This window comes from Oncorhynchus keta, chromosome 18 (assembly GCF_023373465.1).
Source record: "Oncorhynchus keta strain PuntledgeMale-10-30-2019 chromosome 18, Oket_V2, whole genome shotgun sequence".
Taxonomy (NCBI): domain Eukaryota; kingdom Metazoa; phylum Chordata; class Actinopteri; order Salmoniformes; family Salmonidae; genus Oncorhynchus; species Oncorhynchus keta.
Window position 1 is genome coordinate 10,410,317 of NC_068438.1, and position 21,941 is coordinate 10,432,257.

The 21,941-nt window shown below is 49.4% G+C and overlaps 1 pseudogene; it reads left to right on the forward strand.

The window, feature by feature from the left end:
• The first annotated feature begins 4,984 nt into the window (after window positions 1–4,984).
• The window catches only part of LOC118397244 (sodium-dependent serotonin transporter-like), a 56,988-nt pseudogene continuing 40,031 nt past the window's right edge, over window positions 4,985–21,941 (forward strand).

Below are 21,941 nucleotides of genomic sequence, written 5' to 3' on the forward strand. Positions count from 1 at the left end.
AGTGTGTGAGTTAGGCAGGGGTATCAGGAAGAAGCGTACCAGTCACCAATCCGGAGAGTTATCGTTCACTGACAGCTCCTCTCTGAGAAAGGGACGTGCCGGTTCAGCACATCAGCGTCCAGGGCAGCATAATAGCACATATATGACAGGTTCAGTCAGAGTTCAGTGGTGGTGATCAGACTAGTATCTTTTGGTGAGTAAGCAGTAGGGGAATCTCAACTCACACACACTCAGTTGATGTGGATAAAGACATTGGTGATTACACACAAGCTCCCCCTATGAACTCGACGTCTACCCTGCTTTACTGTGCGCTCTGCCTGGAATGAGGGATGACAGACGTGCTGGCTGGAGCTCGAAGGTAAGGTGTCTGGAAGGGTCAGCTCAGTCCCCTGGAACCCAGGCCGTGTGAAGCCTAGCACAGCCCTCCACTCCGACCCCACTATAAAATCATTACAAGTTCCAGAGATCTGAAACGACATGCGGGAACGGCCTGTAATTGGGTTTCCAAGAACCCCAACCCCCCTGAAGTCTCACTTTTCACCAGGTCTCCTCTGTTGGCACATAAAACTTGTTATTGATAATCCCCTTTGGACGACTCATTTTCTATGCTTTGTTAGTTTGGCAGCATCCATCTTGATGCTTTGTCATAGCTATGAATGTTCCAGTGCAGGTTTCTCCTGTCTGCAGGGAGCACTGCATAAGTGGACCACATGGAGGCGAGAACCATATACAGGTCTATATTGACAGCCCTCTCACCTTAGGATCATGTCAATGGATCGTCTCAGAGGGGGAGTACTGATCTCAGATCAGTTTTGCCTTTCAGATCATAGTGACTGGGGACCTGATCCTAGATCAGCACTCCTATTCTGAGACACTTTGTGAGTACCGGCCCAGGGCCTGTATTCATGAAGCCTCAGAGTAGGAGTGCTGGCAAGAAAAAGTATGGAATTACCTGGATTTCTGCATAAATTGGTCCTAAAATTTGATCTGATCTTCATCTAAGTCACAATAACAGACAAACACAGTCTGCTTAAACTAATAACACACAAATTAATGTATTTTTCTTGTCTATATTGAATACACAATTGAACCATTAACACTAGGTTGGGAAAAGAACCCCAAGACTAATGACTTATCTGAACGCTAATTGGAGTCAGGAGTCTGCTAACCTGGAGTCCAATCAATGAGACAAGATAGGGCAAGGCAGCTCTAACCAACATAACCTATGTAAAACACTCACACATTCTGAGTTTGCTATTCACAAGAAGCATTGCCTGATTCCTCGAATAAAAGAGATCTCAGAAGACCTAAGATTAAGAATTGTTGACTTGCATAAAGCTGGAAAGGGTTACCAAGTATCTCTAAAAGCCTTGATGTTCATCAGTCCACGGTAAGACAAATTGTATTTAAATGGAGAAAGTTCAGCACTGTTGCTACTCTCCCTAGGAGTGGCCGTCCTGCAAAGCTGACTGCAAGAACACAGCACAGAATGCTCAATGAGGTTAAGAAGAATCCTAAAGCGTCAGCTAAGACTTACAGAAATCTCTGGAACATGCTAACATCTCTGTTGACGAGTCTACAATACGTAAAACACTAAACAAGAATGGTGCTGTTGTCCATAAGAAACATTGCCGCACGTCTGAAGTTTGCAAAAGTGCATCTGGATGTTCCAAGCTGCTACTGGCAAAATATTCTGTGGACAGATGAAACTACAGTTGAGTTATTTGGAAGGAACACAACACTGTGTGTGGAGAAAAAAAGGCACAGCACACCAACATCAAAACCTCATCCAAACTGTAAAGTATGATGGAGGGAGCATCAATGTTTGGGGCTGTTTTGCTGCCTCAGGGCCTGGACAGCTTGCTATCATCAATGGAAAAATAAATTCCCAAGTTTATCAAGACATTTTGCTGGAGAATATAAGGCTATCTGTCAGCCAAATGAAGCTCAACAGAAGTTTGGTGATGCAACAGGACAACAACCTAAAACACAGAAGTAAATCAACAACAGAATGGCTTCAACAGAACAAAAAACGCCTTGTGGAGTGGCCCAGTCAGAGTCCTGACCTCAACCCGATTGAAATGCTGTAGCATGACCTCAAGAGAGCGGTTCACACCAGACTTCCCAAGAATATTGCTGAACTGAAACAGTTTTGTAAAGTGGAATGGTCCAAAGTTCCTCCTGACCGTTGTGCAGGTCTGATCCGCAGCTACAGAAAACGTTTGGTTCAAATCAAAATCAAATTTATTTATATAGCCCTTCGTACATCAGCTGATATCTCAAAGTGCTGTACAGAAACCCAACCTAAAACCCCAAACAGCAAGCACTGGAGGTGTTGAAGTACGTTGGTTAGGAACAACTCCCTAGAAAGGCCAAATCCTAGGAAGAAACCTAGAGAGGAACCAGGCTATGAGGGGTGGTCAGTCCTCTTCTGGCAGTGACGGGTGGAGATCATAACAGAACATGGCCACGGTGTTCAAATGTTCATAAATGACCAGCATGGTCAAATAATAGGTCTGGGACAGGTAGCACGTCCGGTGAACAGTTCAGGATTCCATAGCCGCAGGCAGAACAGTTCAAACTGGAGCAGCAGCACGGCTGGTTGAGGCTATTGCTGCGAAAGGAGGGCGGCAGCGTAGCCTAGTGGTTAGAGCGTTGGACTAGTAACCGGAAGGTTGCGAGTTCAAACCCCCGAGCTGACAAGGTACAAATCTGTCGTTCTACCCCTGAACAGGCAGTTAAACCACTGTTCCCAGGCCGTCATTGAAAATAAGAATATGTTCTTAACTGACTTGCCTGGTTAAATAAAGGTAAAAAAAAACAGTTATTACATCCAAGGTTTCACGGAATTCACGACACAAATAAAATGTTTCGTGTTAGGCTACAAAAACAGATTTTATCAAACAATAGATCATTCATTGTGTAACAATGACCATTGGAATTGCAAACAGACGAAGATCGTCAAAGGTAAACGATTTATTTTAATGCAGTTTGTGATTATGTTACGCCTGTATTGGTTGAAATGGTTGTTTTTTTATGTGGCTCTATGCTCAGATAATCACATTTTATTCTTTCGCAGTAAATCCTTTTTTAAATCTGACAATGCAGATTCTGGGCTTTCGATATATGTGAGACACTTGTATTTTTATGAATGTTTAATATGACTATTTAGTATGTAACGATCACCGTATGTTGCGGAATTTCAGCCCACTAGCGGGTTCCGTGCTCAGAGGGGTTAACTGACATGCCTGGTAAAATAAAAAACTTCTCCAAAGAAACCAAATCCCCCAGGATCGAGATACATTTGTTAAATGCAATGTGTCTATCAAAACAAATAGTAGGAGGAGTTAGTCATTCTGGAACATTTCAAGAAATTTGAAAGTATCTTCAGGTGCAGTCGCAAAAACCAAAAAGCGCTATGATGAAACTGGCTCTCATGAGGACCGCCACAGGAAAGGAAGACCCAGAGTTACCTCTGCTGCAGATGATAGCTACATTGGAGTTACCAGCCTCAGAAATTGCAGCCAAAATAAATGCCCCAAGTAACAAGTAACAAGTTCAAGTAACAGACATATCTCAACATCAACTGTTCAGAGGAGACTGAGTGAATCAAGCCTCCAGGGTCGAATTGCTGCAAAGAAACCACTACTAAAGGACACCAATAAGAAACTTTCCTTGGCCAAGAAACACGAGCAGTGGACATTAGATCAGTGGAAATATGTCCTTTGGTCTGATGAGTCCACATTTGAGATTTTTGGTTCCAACTGCTGTGTCTTTGTGAGACGCAGTCGGTGAACAGATGATCTAGATGAAAATCAGATCAAATTTGATGACCAATTTATGCAAAAATCCAGATATTTCCAAAGGGTTCACATACTTTTTCTTGCCACTGTATACAGTAGACGGGGGGGACCTGATCCTAGATCAGCCCACCTACTCAGAGGCTTGAATGACTTAACAAAATAGAGGAGCACCACAGTAAAGCTGTCAGATCTTGTTCCATTATTCCTCGGGGAGGTTGACGTTAATCTCTCCGCTGAGTTTGTTTGGTACGTTTAGCACCGTTGAGTTTGGAGGGGATGGAATGTATTTTTTTTACATAGGGAGCTGGAACCCGTGGCTTTAAGAGTTGAGCGTTACACACACACGCACGCGGTCATGGACACACACAGGCAGAGTTCGTTTCCATGTGAGGGGCTTTGGGGCCAGCTTGGCCCAGGATTGCGATGTAATAGAGAGGCTGTTAAGGGTTTTTTAGGTGCTGTACCTTGTCCTTGGCAGCACTGAGCAGCAAATATGTAGTTTAGCCCCTCTACGTTCCCAGAGAGCGATTCCAAGAAATTACACTTTTTTTTCAGGGCTTTGTCGATGACTGACCTGATCGTGATGGGAGTCTGGATGGTGAATCTCATTCAACACTTAAATACGTAGCCTTCTTATTCAAGACGAATACTATAACACCATATATTATAATACAATACCCTTCAGTTCTGCTACTTTCCCTGCCTCTTATGGACTGATAGCTGTCCTGACGTCACCACTACCAGGACTTTACATCACTACCAAGGATTTATCTGGGTTCAAAGTCCTAATGCCTTTGTTTTACAGCAACTTAAAAACCCTTTGTAGAGGACGGATTGCTCCTCTTGATTTATTTCTCAGCCTCGTCTCGTGTGTGTGAGAGACGGGGATTAACCTGCTGCAGCTTGGGAAATAGATTGGAGTGACTCGCACTCGCAGCAGCACCACCACCACCACACTGGTGTTGTGTTCTGTGTCTGACTCTCTCTCTCTCTCTCTCTCTCTCTCTCTCTCTCTCTCTCTCTCTCTCTCTCTCTCTCTCTCTCTGTGGTCCTCTAGTGACTGGACTTGAAGTCTCTAACCTGGAGACTTCAGCCTGACACAGGGGGCTTCATTGCACAGACACACAGTGTATGACACAGTCTTATGCAGGTGGTTGTAAGAGGAGTCAGGGATAGCTCCACTGCCACTCTTTCCCCCTTCAGAAATATGCGTCTTGGATTTAGGAGCAAGAGATCCCTGCACTGGCAAAATCTGTGTGTGTGTGTGTCTAATCAAGGCAAAGTAGAATGTGGCCTTGGGTAAAACCAGCTCTGTCCAGTGTGTATCTGTGCCCTGCCTCTCCTGGATGCTGAGTCGGGACTTGGAGTGAGCTGGATGCCTACGGACAGCAGAGCTGGTCGCTGGTCCCAGCAGCATCCCACTTCACCGCAGGTAAGACACATCTCTCTTTCTCCCTCTCACCCACCACTCTAAGCTATCCTCACCTTGGAACTGACCTATTGTAGGATTGCTTTTTCTCCAATTCCACAGACTTTCAGCAGTCTTCAGATGAACACACATTCATATGGGTTTGTGTACAAGGAATAGAATGAAACTCTGAGTGAACATTTTAACTAGGATATAATACACTCAACAAAAACAGAAACGGCCCTTTTTCAGGACCCTTCTTTTCAGAGATAATTCAACAAATTCAAAATAACTTCACAGATCTTCATTGTAAAGGGTTTAAACACTGTTTCCCCTGCTTGTTCAATGAACCATAAACAATTAATGAACATGCACCTGTGGAACAGTCGTTAAGACACTAACAGCTTACAGACGGTAGGCAATTAAGGCCACAGTTATGAAAACGTAGGACACTAAAAGAGGCCTTTCTACTGACTCTGAAAAATACCAAAAGAAAGATACTCAGGGTCCCTGCTCATCTGCGTGAACGTGCCTTTTGCATGCTGCAAGGAGGCATGAGGACTGTAGATATGGCCAGGGCAATACATTGCAATGTCCATACTGTGAGAAGCCTAAGACAGTGCTACAGGGAGACAGGACAGGCAGCTGATGGTCCTCACAGTGGCAGACCACGTGTAACAACACATACACAGGATCGGTACATCCGAACATCACACCTGCGGGACAGGTACAGGATGGCAACAACAACTGCCCGAGTTACACCAGGAAAACACAATCCCTCCATCAGTGCTCAGACTGTCCGCAATAGGCTGAGAAAGGCTGGACTGAGGGCTTGTAGGCCTGTTGTAAGGCAGGTTCTCACCAGACATCACCGGCAACAAAGTTGCCTATGGGCACAAATCCACCGCCACTGGACCAGACAGGACTGGCAAAAAGTGCCCTACTGACGAGTCGCGGTTTTGTCTCACCAGGGGTGATGGTCAGATTCGCATTTATCGTTGAAGGAATGAGGGTTACACCGAGGACTGTACTCTGGAGGTGGAGGTGGAGGTGGAGGGTCCGTCATGGTCTGGGGTGGTGTGTCACAGCCTTATCGGACTGAGCTTGTTGTCATTGCAGGCAATCTCAACGCTGTGCGTTACAGGGAAGACATCCTCCTCCCTCATGTGGTACCCTTCCTGCAGGCTCATCCTGACATGACCTTCCAGCATGACAATGCCACCAGCCCTACTGCTCATTCTGTGCGGGATTTCCTGCAAGACAGGAATGTCAGTGTTCTGCCATGGCCAGCGAAGAGCCCGGATCTCCCATTGAGCATGTCTGGGACCTGTTGGTTCGGAGGGTGAGGGATAGAGCCATTCCCCCCAGAAATGTCTGGGAACTTGCAGGTGCCTTGGTGGAAGAGTGGGGTAACATCTCACTGCAAGAGCTGGCAAATCTGGTGCAGTCCATGAGGAGAAGATGCACTGCAGTACTTAATGCAGCTGGTGGCCACACCAGATACTGACTGTTACTTTTGATCCCCCCCCCCCCTTTGTTCAGGGACACATTATTCCATTTCTGTTAGTCACATGTCTGTGAAACTGGTTCAGTTTATGTCTCAGTTGTTGAATCTTGTTATGTTCAGACAAATATTTGTACATGTTAAGTTTGTTAAGTTTACATACTGTATGAATACACAACAACATGATGTGTTTTTCCCAGCCTCTCACACATCCATAAAGTAATGATTCCATATCTATAAATCATCGGTTCTCAAACTTGGATGGTCTTGCTGTTTAGTGTTAGGAAACTCACCAGGGACAATCTATGGAGATTACTGAAGGCCTGTTTGATAGGGTCCAGGTAGTGCTTGTTTGAGCCCTTCACACCTGCTGGGGATTATTGCTGTTAGTTATTCTATTATTCATCCTCTTGCGAATCATATACCATTGTGGTGTATGACTTGCTATAATGACCGCAATACGTTCTATATGTTTGTCCCAAATTGAACAGAACCCTTAATCCCAGCCCTGTTGTTGTTGTCATGGTGAGACTGAGTGAGTGCAGTTCCTCTGAGCTGTACCAGAGGGAGCTCTTCTCTCCCTGAGCCGGCGCCAGTGATTGTAATTGAAGAGATGAAATGATCCCATGGCTCCCTCCCTGCCTACAGTATCCACTGCCCTGGTCCTCTTGTGTTTTCTGGCTAATCTTACTCTCTCTATCTATCTCCCTCTCTCTGTCTGTCTCTACCGCCCTCCCTACCTTCCTCTTTCTCTACCTCTGTCTCTCTTTCCTTCTTTCTCTCTGTCTGTCTCTACCGCCCTCCCTACCTTCCTCTTTCTCTACCTCTGTCTCTCTTTCCTTCTTTCTCTCTGTCTGTCTCTACCGCCCTCCCTACCTTCCTCTTTCTCTACCTCTGTCTCTCTTTCCTTCTTTCTCTCTGTCTGTCTCTACCGCCCTCCCTACCTTCCTCTTTCTCTACCTCTGTCTCTCTTTCCTTCTTTCTCTCTGTCTGTCTCTACCGCCCTCCCTACCTTCCTCTCTCTCTACCTCTGTCTCTCTCTCTCTCCTTCTTTCTCTCTGTCTGTCTCTACCGCCCTCCCTACCTTCCTCTTTCTCTACCTCTGTCTCTCTTTCCTTCTTTCTCTCTGTCTGTCTCTACCGCCCTCCCTACCTTCCTCTTTCTCTACCTCTGTCTCGCTTTCCTTCTTTCTCTCTGTCTGTCTCTACCGCCCTCCCTACCTTCCTCTCTCTCTACCTCTGTCTCTCTCTCTTTCCTTCTTTCTCTCTGTCTGTCTCTACCGCCCTCCCTACCTTCCTCTCTCTCTACCTCTGTCTCGCTTTCCTTCTTTCTCTCTGTCTGTCTCTACCGCCCTCCCTACCTTCCTCTCTCTCTACCTCTGTCTCTCTCTCTCTCCTTCTTTCTCTCTGTCTGTCTCTACCGCCCTCCCTACCTTCCTCTCTCTCTACCTCTGTCTCTCTCTCTTTCCTTCTTTCTCTCTGTCTGTCTCTACCGCCCTCCCTACCTTCCTCTCTCTCTACCTCTGTCTCTCTCTCTTTCCTTCTTTCTCTCTGTCTGTCTCTACCGCCCTCCCTACCTTCCTCTGTCTCTCTCTCTTTCCATCTTTCTCTCTGTCTGTCTCTACCGCCCTCCCTACCTTCCTCTCTCTCTACCTCTGTCTCGCTTTCCTTCTTTCTCTCTGTCTGTCTCTACCGCCCTCCCTACCTTCCTCTCTCTCTACCTCTGTCTCTCTCTCTTTCTTTCTTTCTTTCTCTCTGTCTGTCTCTACCGCCCTCCCTACCTTCCTCTCTCTCTACCTCTGTCTCTCTCTCTTTCCTTCTTTCTCTCTGTCTGTCTCTACCGCCCTCCCTATCTTTCTCTCTCTCTACCTCTGTCTCGCTTTCCTTCTTTCTCTCTGTCTGTCTCTACCGCCCTCCCTACCTTCCTCTCTCTCTACCTCTGTCTCTCTTTCCTTCTTTCTCTCTGTCTGTCTCTACCGCCCTCCCTATCTTTCTCTCACTCTACCTCTGTCTCTCTTTCCTTCTTTCTCTGTCTGTCTCTCCCGCCCTCCCTACCTTCCTCTGTCTCTCTTTCCTTCTTTCTCTCTGTCTGTCTCTACCGCCCTCCCTATCTTTCTCTCTCTCTACCTCTGTCTCGCTTTCCTTCTTTCTCTCTGTCTGTCTCTACCGCCCTCCCTACCTTCCTCTCTCTCTACCTCTGTCTCTCTTTCCTTCTTTCTCTCTGTCTGTCTCTACCGCCCTCCCTATCTTTCTCTCTCTCTACCTCTGTCTCTCTTTCCTTCTTTCTCTGTCTGTCTCTCCCGCCCTCCCTACCTTCCTCTGTCTCTCTTTCCTTCTTTCTCTCTGTCTGTCTCTACCGCCCTCCCTATCTTTCTCTCTCTCTACCTCTGTCTCTCTTTCCTTCTTTCTCTGTCTGTCTCTCCCGCCCTCCCTACCCTCCTCTGTCTCTCTTTCCTTCTTTCTCTCTGTCTGTCTCTACCGCCCTCCCTACCTTCCTCTCTCTCTACCTCTGTCTCTCTTTCCTTCTTTCTCTCTGTCTGTCTCTACCGCCCTCCCTACCTTCCTCTTTCTCTACCTCTGTCTCTCTTTCCTTCTTTCTCTCTGTCTGTCTCTACCGCCCTCCCTACCTTCCTCTCTCTCTACCTCTGTCTCTCTTTCCTTCTTTCTCTCTGTCTGTCTCTACCGCCCTCCCTACCTTCCTCTCTCTCTACCTCTGTCTCTCTTTCCTTCTTTCTCTCTGTCTGTCTCTACCGCCCTCCCTACCTTCCTCTCTCTCTACCTCTGTCTCTCTTTCCTTCTTTCTCTCTGTCTGTCTCTACCGCCCTCCCTACCTTCCTCTCTCTCTACCTCTCTCTCTTTCCTTCTTTCTCTCTGTCTGTCTCTACCGCCCTCCCTACCTTCCTCTCTCTCTACCTCTGTCTCTCTTTCCTTCTTTCTCTCTGTCTGTCTCTACCGCCCTCCCTACCTTCCTCTCTCTCTACCTCTGTCTCTCTTTCCTTCTTTCTCTCTCTCTACCTCTGTCTCGCTTTCCTTCTTTCTCTCTGTCTGTCTCTACCGCCCTCCCTACCTTCCTCTTTCCTTCTTTCTCTCTGTCTGTCTCTACCGCCCTCCCTACCTTCCTCTCTCTCTACCTCTGTCTCGCTTTCCTTCTTTCTCTCTCTCTACCTCTGTCTCGCTTTCCTTCTTTCTCTCTGTCTGCCTTTCTATTTACCCCTTGATCGCAACACATTTTCCACGCGGCACACGGACAGTTCAGGTGTTAATGGGAGTGCTGACTTCCCCCATGCTGTTAGGAGTCCTAGCCTCCCAGCGTAAATCCTTGTTTTTCTTTCCTACTCTACGATGGAGATGTGTAGAGCTTTTTTTAATATATATATATATATATATTACAGCTATTACTGTGTCCCTAAGCTACACTGATTTGTATGTGGGAACCACATTTAGTCAGAGGAAACTGCCACACACTTTTGAATAGTTCAAAGGTTAAGATGCGTATCCTCAGGTCAACAGGAGGTCAAGAGGCCCCAGTAACCGAACATGAATGGAATCATAATGAATCAATTCCGTTAAGTAGACTTTTTAGATATGAAATGATAGGTAGCAATGCTATCTCCTAGCCAGTAGGGTGAGGTTCGGTATCTGATCTGCCGAGTTCAGACCGGGAGATAGTGGGGAGCATCTCCAACAAAGATTCAGGGAGAGGGAGTTGACCCTACTTGGCATGACACACTTGACATTTTCCAAACATTTCTTCATCTGGATGTATCCCACCTTACCAAGGAAGTGGGAAACATGCCTATTACTCTGAGGGTTGGGGAGTGGAGACGTGTCAGTTGATTGTGTTTCAGACCGATGCAGCAGAGGCCTTTCAGACTGCTGCTACCTAATGGCTCCCTAAAGGTCTGGCTTTTAGAGTGAACTTGGTTTGCGTTGGTCGGGAGGGGCACGAGTTGGGCACTGGTAAATCACATGGCCAACAGCACCGTGGCCGAAGTAGTTCTTCATATGCTTCTTGTGAGTGCTTGTTTAAATTGTCGTGTGTGTGTTGTGTGTGTGTGTGTGTGTGTGTGTGTGTGTGTGTGTGTGTGTGTGTGTGTGTGTGTGTGTGTGTGGGTGTGTGTGTGTTGGGTGTGTGTGTGTGTGTGTGTGTGTGTGTGTGTGTGTGTGTTGTGTGTGTGTGTGTTGGGTGTTGTTGATTTTCCCAGGGGATCAGCACACTATCCTTCCATCTATAGTGTATGGGTTCCTGTCGCGGACTACTTCCTACCGCTTGGTGATTGGCTTGTTATTTTTAGTCCGGAGAGCTGAGTGAGATTGAAGATGCATTTGGCTTATCTGTTGCTCTTCTGTGTTGCTGTGTAACGTGCAACGCTGCTCATCCAGCACTTCTAACTAACTGTGTGTGTGTGTGTGTGTGTTGGGTGTGTGTGTGTTGGGTGTTGTTGATTTTCCCAGGGGATCAGCACACTATCCTTCCATCTATAGTGTATGGGTTCCTGTCGCGGACTACTTCCTACCGCTTGGTGATTGGCTTGTTATTTTTAGTCCGGAGAGCTGAGTGAGATTGAAGATGCATTTGTCTGTGAATGATGTCTGTCTGTGAATGATGTCTGTCTGTGAATGTGTCTGTCTGTGAATGATATCTGTCTGTGAATGTGTCTGTCTGTGAATGATATCTGTCTGTGAATGTGTCTGTCTGTGAATGAGTCTGTCTGTCAATGAGTCTGTCTGTGAATGAGTCTGTCTGTGAATGTGTCTGTCAGGGAATGATGTCTGCAGGGATTCTCCGGGCTTTGGTCACAGCTAGCCATGGGGACGAGGGGATGCTTTGACTGCTTCATTGTCTTCAATATTTCACAGTTGATTAGGATCGTAGATTGCAGTCAGACGATGACAGGCAGCTAACAGATGTCTGGAACTTTATCTAGGTTGTCATAAAAAATATATATATCAAATAATTCCCACATACATGTAAAATGGAAGTAAGCAGTAAGAAAATATGATTGTGTATAGGAAAGAGAGAGAAGGAGAAAGAGGGAGGCAGAGAGAGAGAGAGAGAGAGAGAGAGTGGAGGAAGAGGGACAGAGAGAGAGAGAGAGAGTGGAGGAAGAGGGACACAGAGAGAGAGAGTGGCGGAAGAGGGACACAGAGAGAGAGAGAGGAGGAAGAGAGACACAGAGAGAGTGAGAGAGATGGAGTGGAGAAAGAGGGAGAGGGGGAGAGAGAGAGAGAGAGAGAGAGAGTGAGAGAGAGAGAGAGAGTGGAGAAAGAGGGACACAGAAAGAGAGAGAGAGAGAGAGAGTGGAGAAAGAGGGACACAGAGAGAGAGAGAGAGTGGAGAAAGAGGGACACAGAGAGAGAGAGAGAGTGGAGAAAGAGGGACACAGAGAGAGAGAGAGAGAGAGTGGAGAAAGAGGGACACAGAGAGAGAGAGAGAGAGTGGAGGAAGAGGGGCACAGAGAGAGAGAGAGAGAGAGAGAGTGGAGGAAGAGGGACACAGAGAGAGAGAGTGGAGGAAGAGGGACACAGAGAGAGAGAGAGAAAGAGAGAGAGAGAGAGTGGAGGAAGAGGGACACCGAGAGAGTGGAGGAAGAGGGACACAGAGAGAGTGGAGGAAGAGGGACACAGAGAGAGAGAGAGTGTGGAGAAAGAGGGACAGAGAGAGAGAGAGAGAGAGAGAGAGAGGGACACAGAGAGAGAGAGAGAGTGTGGAGAAAGAGGGACAGAGAGAGAGAGAGAGAGAGAGAGAGAGAGAGAGAGAGAGAGAGAGAGAGAGAGAGAGAGAGAGAGAGAGAGAGAGTGGAGGAAGAGGGACACAGAGAGAAATAGTGGAGGAAGACGGACACAGAGAGAGTGGAGAAAGAGGGAGACAGAGAGAGAGAGTGGAGGAAGAGGGACACAGAGAGAGTGGAGGAAGAGGGACACAGAGAGAGTAGAGGAAGAGGGACACAGAGAGAGTAGAGGAAGAGGGACACAGAGAGAGTAGAGGAAGAGGGACACAGAGAGAGTAGAGGAAGAGGGACACAGAGAGAGTAGAGGAAGAGGGACACAGAGAGAGTAGAGGAAGAGGGACAGAGAGAGAGTAGAGGAAGAGGGACACAGAGAGAGTAGAGGAAGAGGGACACAGAGAGAGTAGAGGAAGAGGGACACAGAGAGAGTAGAGGAAGAGGGACACAGATAGAGTAGAGGAAGAGGGACACAGAGAGAGTAGAGGAAGAGGGACACAGAGAGTGGAGGAAGAGGGACACAGAGAGAGTGGAGGAAGAGGGACACAGAGAGAGTAGAGGAAGAGGGACACAGAGAGAGGAGAGGAAGAGGGACACAGAGAGAGTAGAGAAAGAGGGACACAGAGAGAGTGGAGGAAGAGGGACACAGAGAGAGTAGAGGAAGAGGGACACAGAGAGAGTAGAGGAAGAGGGACACAGAGAGTAGAGGGACGCAGAGAGAGTAGAGGAAGAGGGACACAGAGAGAGTAGAGGAAGAGGGACACAGAGAGAGTAGAGGAAGAGGGACACAGAGAGAGTAGAGGAAGAGGGACACAGAGAGAGTAGAGGAAGAGGGACACAGAGAGAGTAGAGGAAGAGGGACACAGAGAGAGTAGAGGAAGAGGGACACAGAGAGAGTAGAGGAAGAGGGACACAGAGAGAGTAGAGGAAGAGGGACACAGAGAGAGTAGAGGAAGAGGGACACAGAGAGAGTGGAGGAAGAGGGACACAGAGAGAGTAGAGGAAGAGGGACACAGATAGAGTAGAGGAAGAGGGACACAGAGAGAGTAGAGGAAGAGGGACACAGAGAGTGGAGGAAGAGGGACACAGAGAGAGTGGAGGAAGAGGGACACAGAGAGAGTAGAGGAAGAGGGACACAGAGAGAGTAGAGGAAGAGGGACACAGAGAGAGTAGAGAAAGAGGGACACAGAGAGAGTGGAGGAAGAGGGACACAGAGAGAGTAGAGGAAGAGGGACACAGAGAGAGTAGAGGAAGAGGGACACAGAGAGTAGAGGGACGCAGAGAGAGTAGAGGAAGAGGGACACAGAGAGAGTAGAGGAAGAGGGACACAGAGAGAGTAGAGGAAGAGGGACACAGATAGAGTAGAGGAAGAGGGACACAGAAAGAGTGGAGGGAGACAGAGAGAGTAGAGGTAGACAGAGAGAGTAGAGGAAGAGGAACACAGAGAGAGTAGAGGGAGACAGAGAGAGTAGAGGAAGAGGGACATAGAGAGAGTAGAGGGACACATAGAGAGTAGAGGGAGAGGGACACAGAGAGAGAGCGAGAGTGGAGAAAGAGGGACACAGAGAGAGAGAGTGGAGAAAGAGGGACACAGAGAGAGAGAGAGAGAGAGAGTGGAGGAAGAGGGACACAAAGAGAGAGAGTGGAGGAAGAGGGACACAGAGAGAGAGAGAGAGAGAGAGAGAGAGAGTGGAGGAAGAGGGACACCGGGAGAGAGAGAGAGAGAGAGAGAGAGGAGGAAGACGGGCACAGAGAGAGAGAGAGAGAGAGTGGAGGAAGAGGGACACAGAGAGAAATAGTGGAGGAAGACGGACACAGAGAGAGTGGAAAAAGAGGGAGACAGAAAGAGTAGAGGAAGAGGGACATAGAGAGAGTAGAGGACACATAGAGAGTAGAGGGAGAGGGACACAGAGAGAGAGCGAGCGTGGAGAAAGAGGGACACAGAGAGAGAGAGAGTGGAGGAAGAGGGACACAGAGAGAGTGGAGGAAGAGGGACACAGAGAGAGTAGAGGAAGAGGGACACAGAGAGAGTAGAGGAAGAGGGACACAGAGAGAGTAGAGGGAGACAGAGAGAGTAGAGGAAGAGGGACACAGAGAGAGTAGAGGAAGAGGGACACAGAGAGAGTAGAGGAAGAGGGACACAGAGAGAGTAGAGGAAGAGGGACACAGAGAGAGTAGAGGAAGAGGGACACAGAGAGAGTAGAGGAAGAGGGACACAGAGAGAGTAGAGGAAGAGGGACACAGAGAGAGTAGAGGAAGAGGGACACAGAGAGAGTAGAGGAAGAGGGACACAGAGAGAGTAGAGGGACACAGAGAGAGTAGAGGAAGAGGGACACAGAGAGAGTAGAGGGACACAGAGAGAGTAGAGGGAGACAGAGAGAGTAGAGGAAGAGGGACACAGAGAGAGTAGAGGAAGAGGGACACAGAGAGTAGAGGAAGAGGGACACAGAGAGAGTAGAGGAAGAGGGACACAGAGAGAGTAGAGGAAGAGGGACACAGAGAGAGTAGAGGAAGAGGGACACAGAGAGAGTAGAGGAAGAGGGACACAGATAGAGTAGAGGAAGAGGAACACAGAGAGAGTAGAGGGAGACAGAGAGAGTAGAGGAAGAGGGACATAGAGAGAGTAGAGGGACACATAGAAAGTAGAGGAAGAGGGACACAGAGAGAGTAGAGGAAGAGGGACACAGAGAGAGTAGAGGAAGAGGGACACAGAGAGAGTAGAGGAAGAGGGACACAGAGAGAGTGGAGGAAGAGGGACACAGAGAGAGTGGAGGAAGAGGGACAAAGAGAGAGTAGAGGGACACATAGAGAGTAGAGGGAGAGGGACACAGAGAGAGTAGAGGAAGAGGGACACAGAGAGAGGGAGGAAGAGGGATACAGAGAGAGTAGAGGGAGACAGAGAGAGTAGAGGAAGAGGGAGACAGAGAGAGTAGAGGAAGAGGGACACAGAGAGAGTAGAGGGAGACAGAGAGAGTAGAGGAAGAGGGACACAGAGAGTAGATGAAGAGGGACACAGGGAGAGTAGAGGAAGAGGGACACAGAAAGAGTAGAGGAAGAGGGACACAGAGAGAGTAGAGGAAGAGGGACACAGAGAGAGTAGAGGAAGAGGGACACAGAGAGAGTAGAGGAAGAGGGACACAGAGAGAGTGGAGGAAGAGGGACACAGAGAGAGTAGAGGAAGAGGGACACAGAGAGAGTAGAGGGAGACAGAGAGAGTAGAGGGAGACAGAGAGAGTAGAGGGAGACCGAGAGAGAGAGTGGAGGAAGAGGGACACAGAGAGAGAGAAAGAGAGAGAGAGAGAGTGGAGGAAGAGGGACACCGGGAGAGAGAGAGAGAGAGAGAGAGAGAGAGTGGAGGAAGACGGGCACAGAGAGAGAGAGAGAGAGAGGAGGAAGAGGGACACAGAGAGAAATAGTGGAGGAAGACGGACACAGAGAGAGTGGAAAAGAGGGAGACAGAGAGAGTAGAGGAAGAGGGACATAGAGAGAGTAGAGGGACACATAGAGAGTAGAGGGAGAGGGACACAGAGAGAGAGCGAAAGTGGAGAAAGAGGGACACAGAGAGAGAGAGTGGAGGAAGAGGGACACAGAGAGAGTGGAGGAAGAGGGACACAGAGAGAGTAGAGGAAGAGGGACACAGAGAGAGAAGAGGAAGAGGGACACAGAGAGAGTAGAGGGAGACAGAGAGAGTAGAGGAAGAGGGACACAGAGAGAGTAGAGGAAGAGGGACACAGAGAGAGTAGAGGAAGAGGGACACAGAGAGAGTAGAGGAAGAGGGACACAGAGAGAGTAGAGGAAGAGGGACACAGAGAGAGTAGAGGAAGAGGGACACAGAGAGAGTAGAGGAAGAGGGACACAGAGAGAGTAGAGGAAGAGGGACACAGAGAGAGTAGAGGAAGAGGGACACAGAGAGAGTGGAGGAAGAGGGACACAGAGAGAGTAGAGGAAGAGGGACACAGAGAGAGTAGAGGGAGACAGAGAGAGTAGAGGAAGAGGGACACAGAGAGAGTAGAGGGAGACAGAGAGAGTAGAGGAAGAGGGAGACAGAGAGAGTAGAGGAAGAGGGACACAGAGAGAGTAGAGGAAGAGGGACACAGAGAGAGTAGAGGAAGAGGGACACAGAAAGAGTAGAGGAAGAGGGACACAGAGAGAGTAGAGGAAGAGGGACACAGAGAGAGTAGAGGAAGAGGGACACAGAGAGAGTAGAGGAAGAGGGACACAGAGAGAGTGGAGGAAGAGGGACACAGAGAGAGTAGAGGAAGAGGGACACAGAGAGAGTAGAGGGAGACAGAGAGAGTAGAGGGAGACAGAGAGAGTAGAGGGAGACCGAGAGAGAGAGTGGAGGAAGAGGGACACAGAGAGAGAGAAAGAGAGAGAGAGAGTGGAGGAAGAGGGACACCGGGAGAGAGAGAGAGAGAGAGAGAGAGAGAGAGAGTGGAGGAAGACGGGCACAGAGAGAGAGAGAGAGAGAGGGAGGAAGAGGGACACAGAGAGAAATAGTGGAGGAAGACGGACACAGAGAGAGTGGAAAAAGAGGGAGACAGAGAGAGTAGAGGAAGAGGGACATAGAGAGAGTAGAGGGACACATAGAGAGTAGAGGGAGAGGGACACAGAGAGAGAGCGAAAGTGGAGAAAGAGGGACACAGAGAGAGAGAGTGGAGGAAGGGACACAGAGAGAGTGGAGGAAGAGGGACACAGAGAGAGTAGAGGAAGAGGGACACAGAGAGAGTAGAGGAAGAGGGACACAGAGAGAGTAGAGGAAGAGGGACACAGAGAGAGTAGAGGAAGAGGGACACAGAGAGAGTAGAGGAAGAGGGACACAGAGAGAGTAGAGGAAGAGGGACAGAGAGAGAGTAGAGGAAGAGGGACACAGAGAGAGTAGAGGAAGAGGGACACAGAGAGAGTAGAGGAAGAGGGACACAGAGAGAGTAGAGGAAGAGGGACACAGAGAGAGTGGAGGAAGAGGGACACAGAGAGAGTAGAGGAAGAGGGACACAGAGAGAGTAGAGGGACACAGAGAGAGTAGAGGACACAGAGAGAGTAGAGGGAGACAGAGAGAGTAGAGGAAGAGGGACACAGAGAGAGTAGAGGAAGAGGGACACAGAGAGAGTAGAGGAAGAGGGACAGAGAGAGAGTAGAGGAAGAGGGACACAGAGAGAGTAGAGGAAGAGGGACACAGAGAGAGTAGAGGAAGAGGGACACAGAGAGAGTAGAGGAAGAGGAACACAGAGAGAGTAGAGGGAGACAGAGAGAGTAGAGGAAGAGGGACATAGAGAGAGTAGAGGGACACATAGAAAGTAGAGGAAGAGGGACACAGAGAGAGTAGAGGAAGAGGGACACAGAGAGAGTAGAGGAAGAGGGACACAGAGAGAGTAGAGGAAGAGGGACACAGAGAGAGGGAGGAAGAGGGACACAGAGAGAGTGGAGGAAGAGGGACAAAGAGAGAGTAGAGGGACACATAGAGAGTAGAGGGAGAGGGACACAGAGAGAGTAGAGGAAGAGGGACACAGAGAGAGTGGAGGAAGAGGGGCACAGAGAGAGTAGAGGGAGACAGAGAGAGTAGAGGAAGAGGGAGACAGAGAGAGTAGAGGAAGAGGGACACAGAGAGAGTAGAGGGAGACAGAGAGAGTAGAGGAAGAGGGACACAGAGACACAGAGAGAGTAGATGAAGAGGGACACAGGAGAGTAGAGGAAGAGGGACACAGAAGAGGAAGAGGGACACAGAGAGAGTAGAGGAAGAGGGACACAGAGAGAGTGGAGGAGAGGAAGAGGGACACAGAGAGAGTAGAGGAGACAGAGAAGAGGGAGACAGAGAGAGTAGAGGGAGAGGGACAGAGAGTGGAGGGAGGGACACAGAGAGAGAGAGAGACAGAGAGAGTAGAGGGAAGAGGGACACAGAGAGAGTAGGAGGAAGAGGACACAGAGAGAGAGAGGAAGAGGGACACAGAGAGAGACAGAGAGAGGAGACACAGAGAGAGAGAAGAGGGACACAGAGAGTGGAGGAAGAGGGACACAGAGAGAGTGGAGGAAGAGGGACACAGAGAGAGTGGAGGAAGAGGGACACAGAGAGAGTGGAGGAAGAGGGACACAGAGAAGAGTGGAGGAAGAGGGACACAGAGAGAGTAGAGGGAGGGACAGAGAGAGAGTAGAGGAAGAGGGACACAGAGAGAGTAGAGGAAGAGGGACAGAGAGAGTGGAGGAAGAGGGACACAGAGAGAGTGGAGGAAGAGGGACACAGAGAGAGTAGAGGAAGAGGGACACAGAGAGAGTAGAGGAAAGAGACAGAGAGAGTAGAGGGAGACAGAGAGAGTAGAGGGAGACAGAGAGAGAGAGTGGAGGAAGAGGGACACAGAGAGAGAGAGAGAGAGAAAGAGAAAGAGAGAGTGGAGGAAGAGGGACACAGAGAGAGAGATGGAGGAAGAGGGACACAGAGAGAGTGGAGGAAGAGGGACACAGAGAGAGTGGAGGAAGAGGGACACAGAGAGAGAGGAGAAGAGAGAGGAAGAGGGAGACAGAGAGAAATAGTGGAGACAGAGACACAGAGGGAGAGAGAGAAGAGGGACAGAGAGAGAGAGGAAGAGGGACACAGAGAGAGAGAGAAGAGAGAGAGAGAGAGAGAGAGAGAGAGAGAGAAGAGAGACACAGAGAGAGTGGAGGAAGAGGGACACAGAGAGAGTAGAGAAGAGACAGAGAGAGGAGGAAGAGGGACACAGAGAGAGTGGAGGAAGAGGGACACAGAGAGAGTAGAGGAGACAGAGGAGGAAAGAGGGACACAGAGAGAGTAGAGGGAGACAGAGAGAGTAGAGGACAGAGAGAGTAGAGGGACACAGAGAGAGAGAGTGGAGGAAGAGGGACACAGAGAGAGAGAGAGAGAGAGAGAGAGAGAGTAGAGGAAGAGGGACACAGAGAGAGTGGAGGAAGAGGGACACAGAGAGAGTGGAGGAAGAGGGGCACAGAGAGAGAGATAGTGTGGAGAAAGAGGGACAGTGTGGAGAAAGAGAGAGAGAGAGAGAGAGAGAGAGAGAGAGAGAGAGAGAGAGAGAGAGAGAGAGAGAGAGAGAGAGAGAGTGGAGGAAGAGGGGCACAGAGAGAGTGGAGGAAGAGGGACACCGAGAGAGAGAGTGGAGGAAGAGGGACACCGAGAGAGAGAGTGGAGGAAGAGGGACACAGAGAGAGAGAGAGAGAGAGTGGAGGAAGAGGGACACCGAGAGAGTGGAGAGTGGAGGAAGAGGGACACAGAGAGAGAGTGGAGGAAGAGGGACAGAGAGAGAGAGAGAGAGTGGAGAAAGAGGGACACAGAGAGAGAGAGAGGAGACAGAGAGAGAGAGAGAGGGGGTGGAGGAAGAGGGGCACAGAGAGAGAGAGAGGAAGAGGGACACAGAGAGAAATAGTGGAGGAAGAGGGACACAGAGAGGTGGAGAAAGAGGGAGAGAGAGAGAGAGAGTGGAGGAAGAGGGACACAGAGAGAAATAGTGGAGGAAGAGGGACACAGAGAGAGTGGAGAAAGAGGGAGACAGAGAGAGAGAGTGGAGGAAGAGGGACACAGAGAGAGAGAGAGAAGGAGGGACACAGAGGAGAGAGAGGAGAGAGAGAGAGAGGAGAGAGAGAGGAGAAGAGGGACACAGAGAGAGAGAGAGAAAGAGGAGACAGAGAGAGAGAGAGAGAGAGAGAGTGGAGGAAGAGGGACACAGAGAGAGAGGAAGAGGGACAGAGAGAGAGAGAGAGTGGAGGAAGAGGGACACAGAGAGAGAGAGTGGAGGAAGAGGGACACAGAGAGAGAGGAGGAAAGAGAGAGAGAGTGGAGGAAGAGGGACACAGAGAGAGTGGAGGAAGAGGGACACAGAGAGAGAAAGAGGGACACAGAGGAGGAAGAGGGACACAGAGAGAGAGAGAGTGGGGAGAAAGAGGGACACAGAGAGAGAGAGAGAGGAGAGAGAGAGAGAGAGGGAGGAAGGAAGAGGGAGAGGACACAGAGAGAGTGGAGGAGAAGAGACACAGAGAGAGTGGGAGGAAGAGGGAGAGAGAGAGAGAGAGAGGGGAGGAAGAGGGACACAAAGAGAGAGAGAGAGTGGAGGAAGAGGGACACAGAGAGAAATAGTGGAGGAAGACACACAGAGAGTGGAGAAAGAAGAGGGCACAGAGAGACAGAGAGAGAGAGAGGAGAAAGAGGGACACAGAGAGAGAGAGAGAGAGAGAGAGAGAGAAAGAGGGACACAGAGAGAGAGAGAGAGAGAGGAGAGAAGAGGGAGGGACACAGAGAGAGAGTGGAGGAAGAGGGACACAGAGAGAGAAAGAGAGAGGAGAGAGGGAGGAAGAGGAGAGAGAAATAGAGAGAGAGAGAGAGTGGAGGAAGAGGGACAGAGAGAGAGAGTGGAGAAGAGGGCACAGAGGAGGAAGAGGGAGAAAGAGGAGAGAGAGAGAGAGAGGAGGAAGAGGGACAGAGACAGAGAGAAGAGAGAGAGTGGAGGAAGAGGGACACAGAGAGAGAGAGTGGAGAAAGAGGGACACAGAGAGAGAGAGAGAAGAGGGACAGAGAGAGAGGAGAAGAGGGACACAGAGAGAGAGAGAAGAGGGACACAGAGAGAGAGAGGAAGAGGGACACAGAGAGAGAGAGAGAGAGAGAGGAGAGGGACAGAGAGAGAGAGAGAGGGAGGGAGAGAGGAAGAGGGACACAGAGAGAGAGAGAGGGACAGAGAGAAGAGGAAGAGGGACACAGAGAGAGAGAGAGAAGAAAGAAGGGACACAGAGAGAGAGAGAGTGAGAAAGAGGGACACAGAGAGAGAGAGAGAGTGGAGAAAGAGGGACACAGAGAGAGAGAGAGAGGGACACAGAGAAGAGGGACAGAGGACAGAGAGAGAGTGGAGGAAGAGGGACACAGAGAGAGAGAGAGAGAGAGTGAGGAAGAGGGACACAGAGAGAGAGAGAGAGAGGAAGAGGGACACAGAGAGAAATAGTGGAGGAAGAGGGACACAGAGAGAGGAGAAGAGAGAGGAGACAGAGAGAGAGAGAGAAGAGGGACAGAGAGAGAGAGTGGAGGAAGAGGGACACAGAGAGAAATAGTGGAGGAAGACGGACACAGAGAGAGTGGAGAAAGAGGGAGACAGAGAGAGAGAGGAAGAGGGACACAGAGAGAGTGGAGGAAGAGGGACACAGAGAGAGGGAGGAAGAGGGACACAGAGAGAGTAGAGGAAGAGGACACAGAGAGAGTAGAGGAAGAGGGACACAGAGAGAGTAGAGGAAGAGGGACACAGAGAGAGTAGAGGAAGAGGGACACAGAGAGAGTAGAGGAAGAGGGACAGAGAGAGAGGAGGAAGAGGGACACAGAGAGAGTGGAGGAAGAGGGACAGAGAGAGAGAGGAAGAGGGACACAGAGAGAGAGAGAGAAAGAGAGAGAGAGAGAGAGTGGAGGAAGAGGGACACAGAGAGAAAGAGTGGAGGAAGAGGGACACAGAGAGAGAGAGGGAGAGAAAGAGGGAGGGAGAGAGAGAGAGAGGAGGAAGA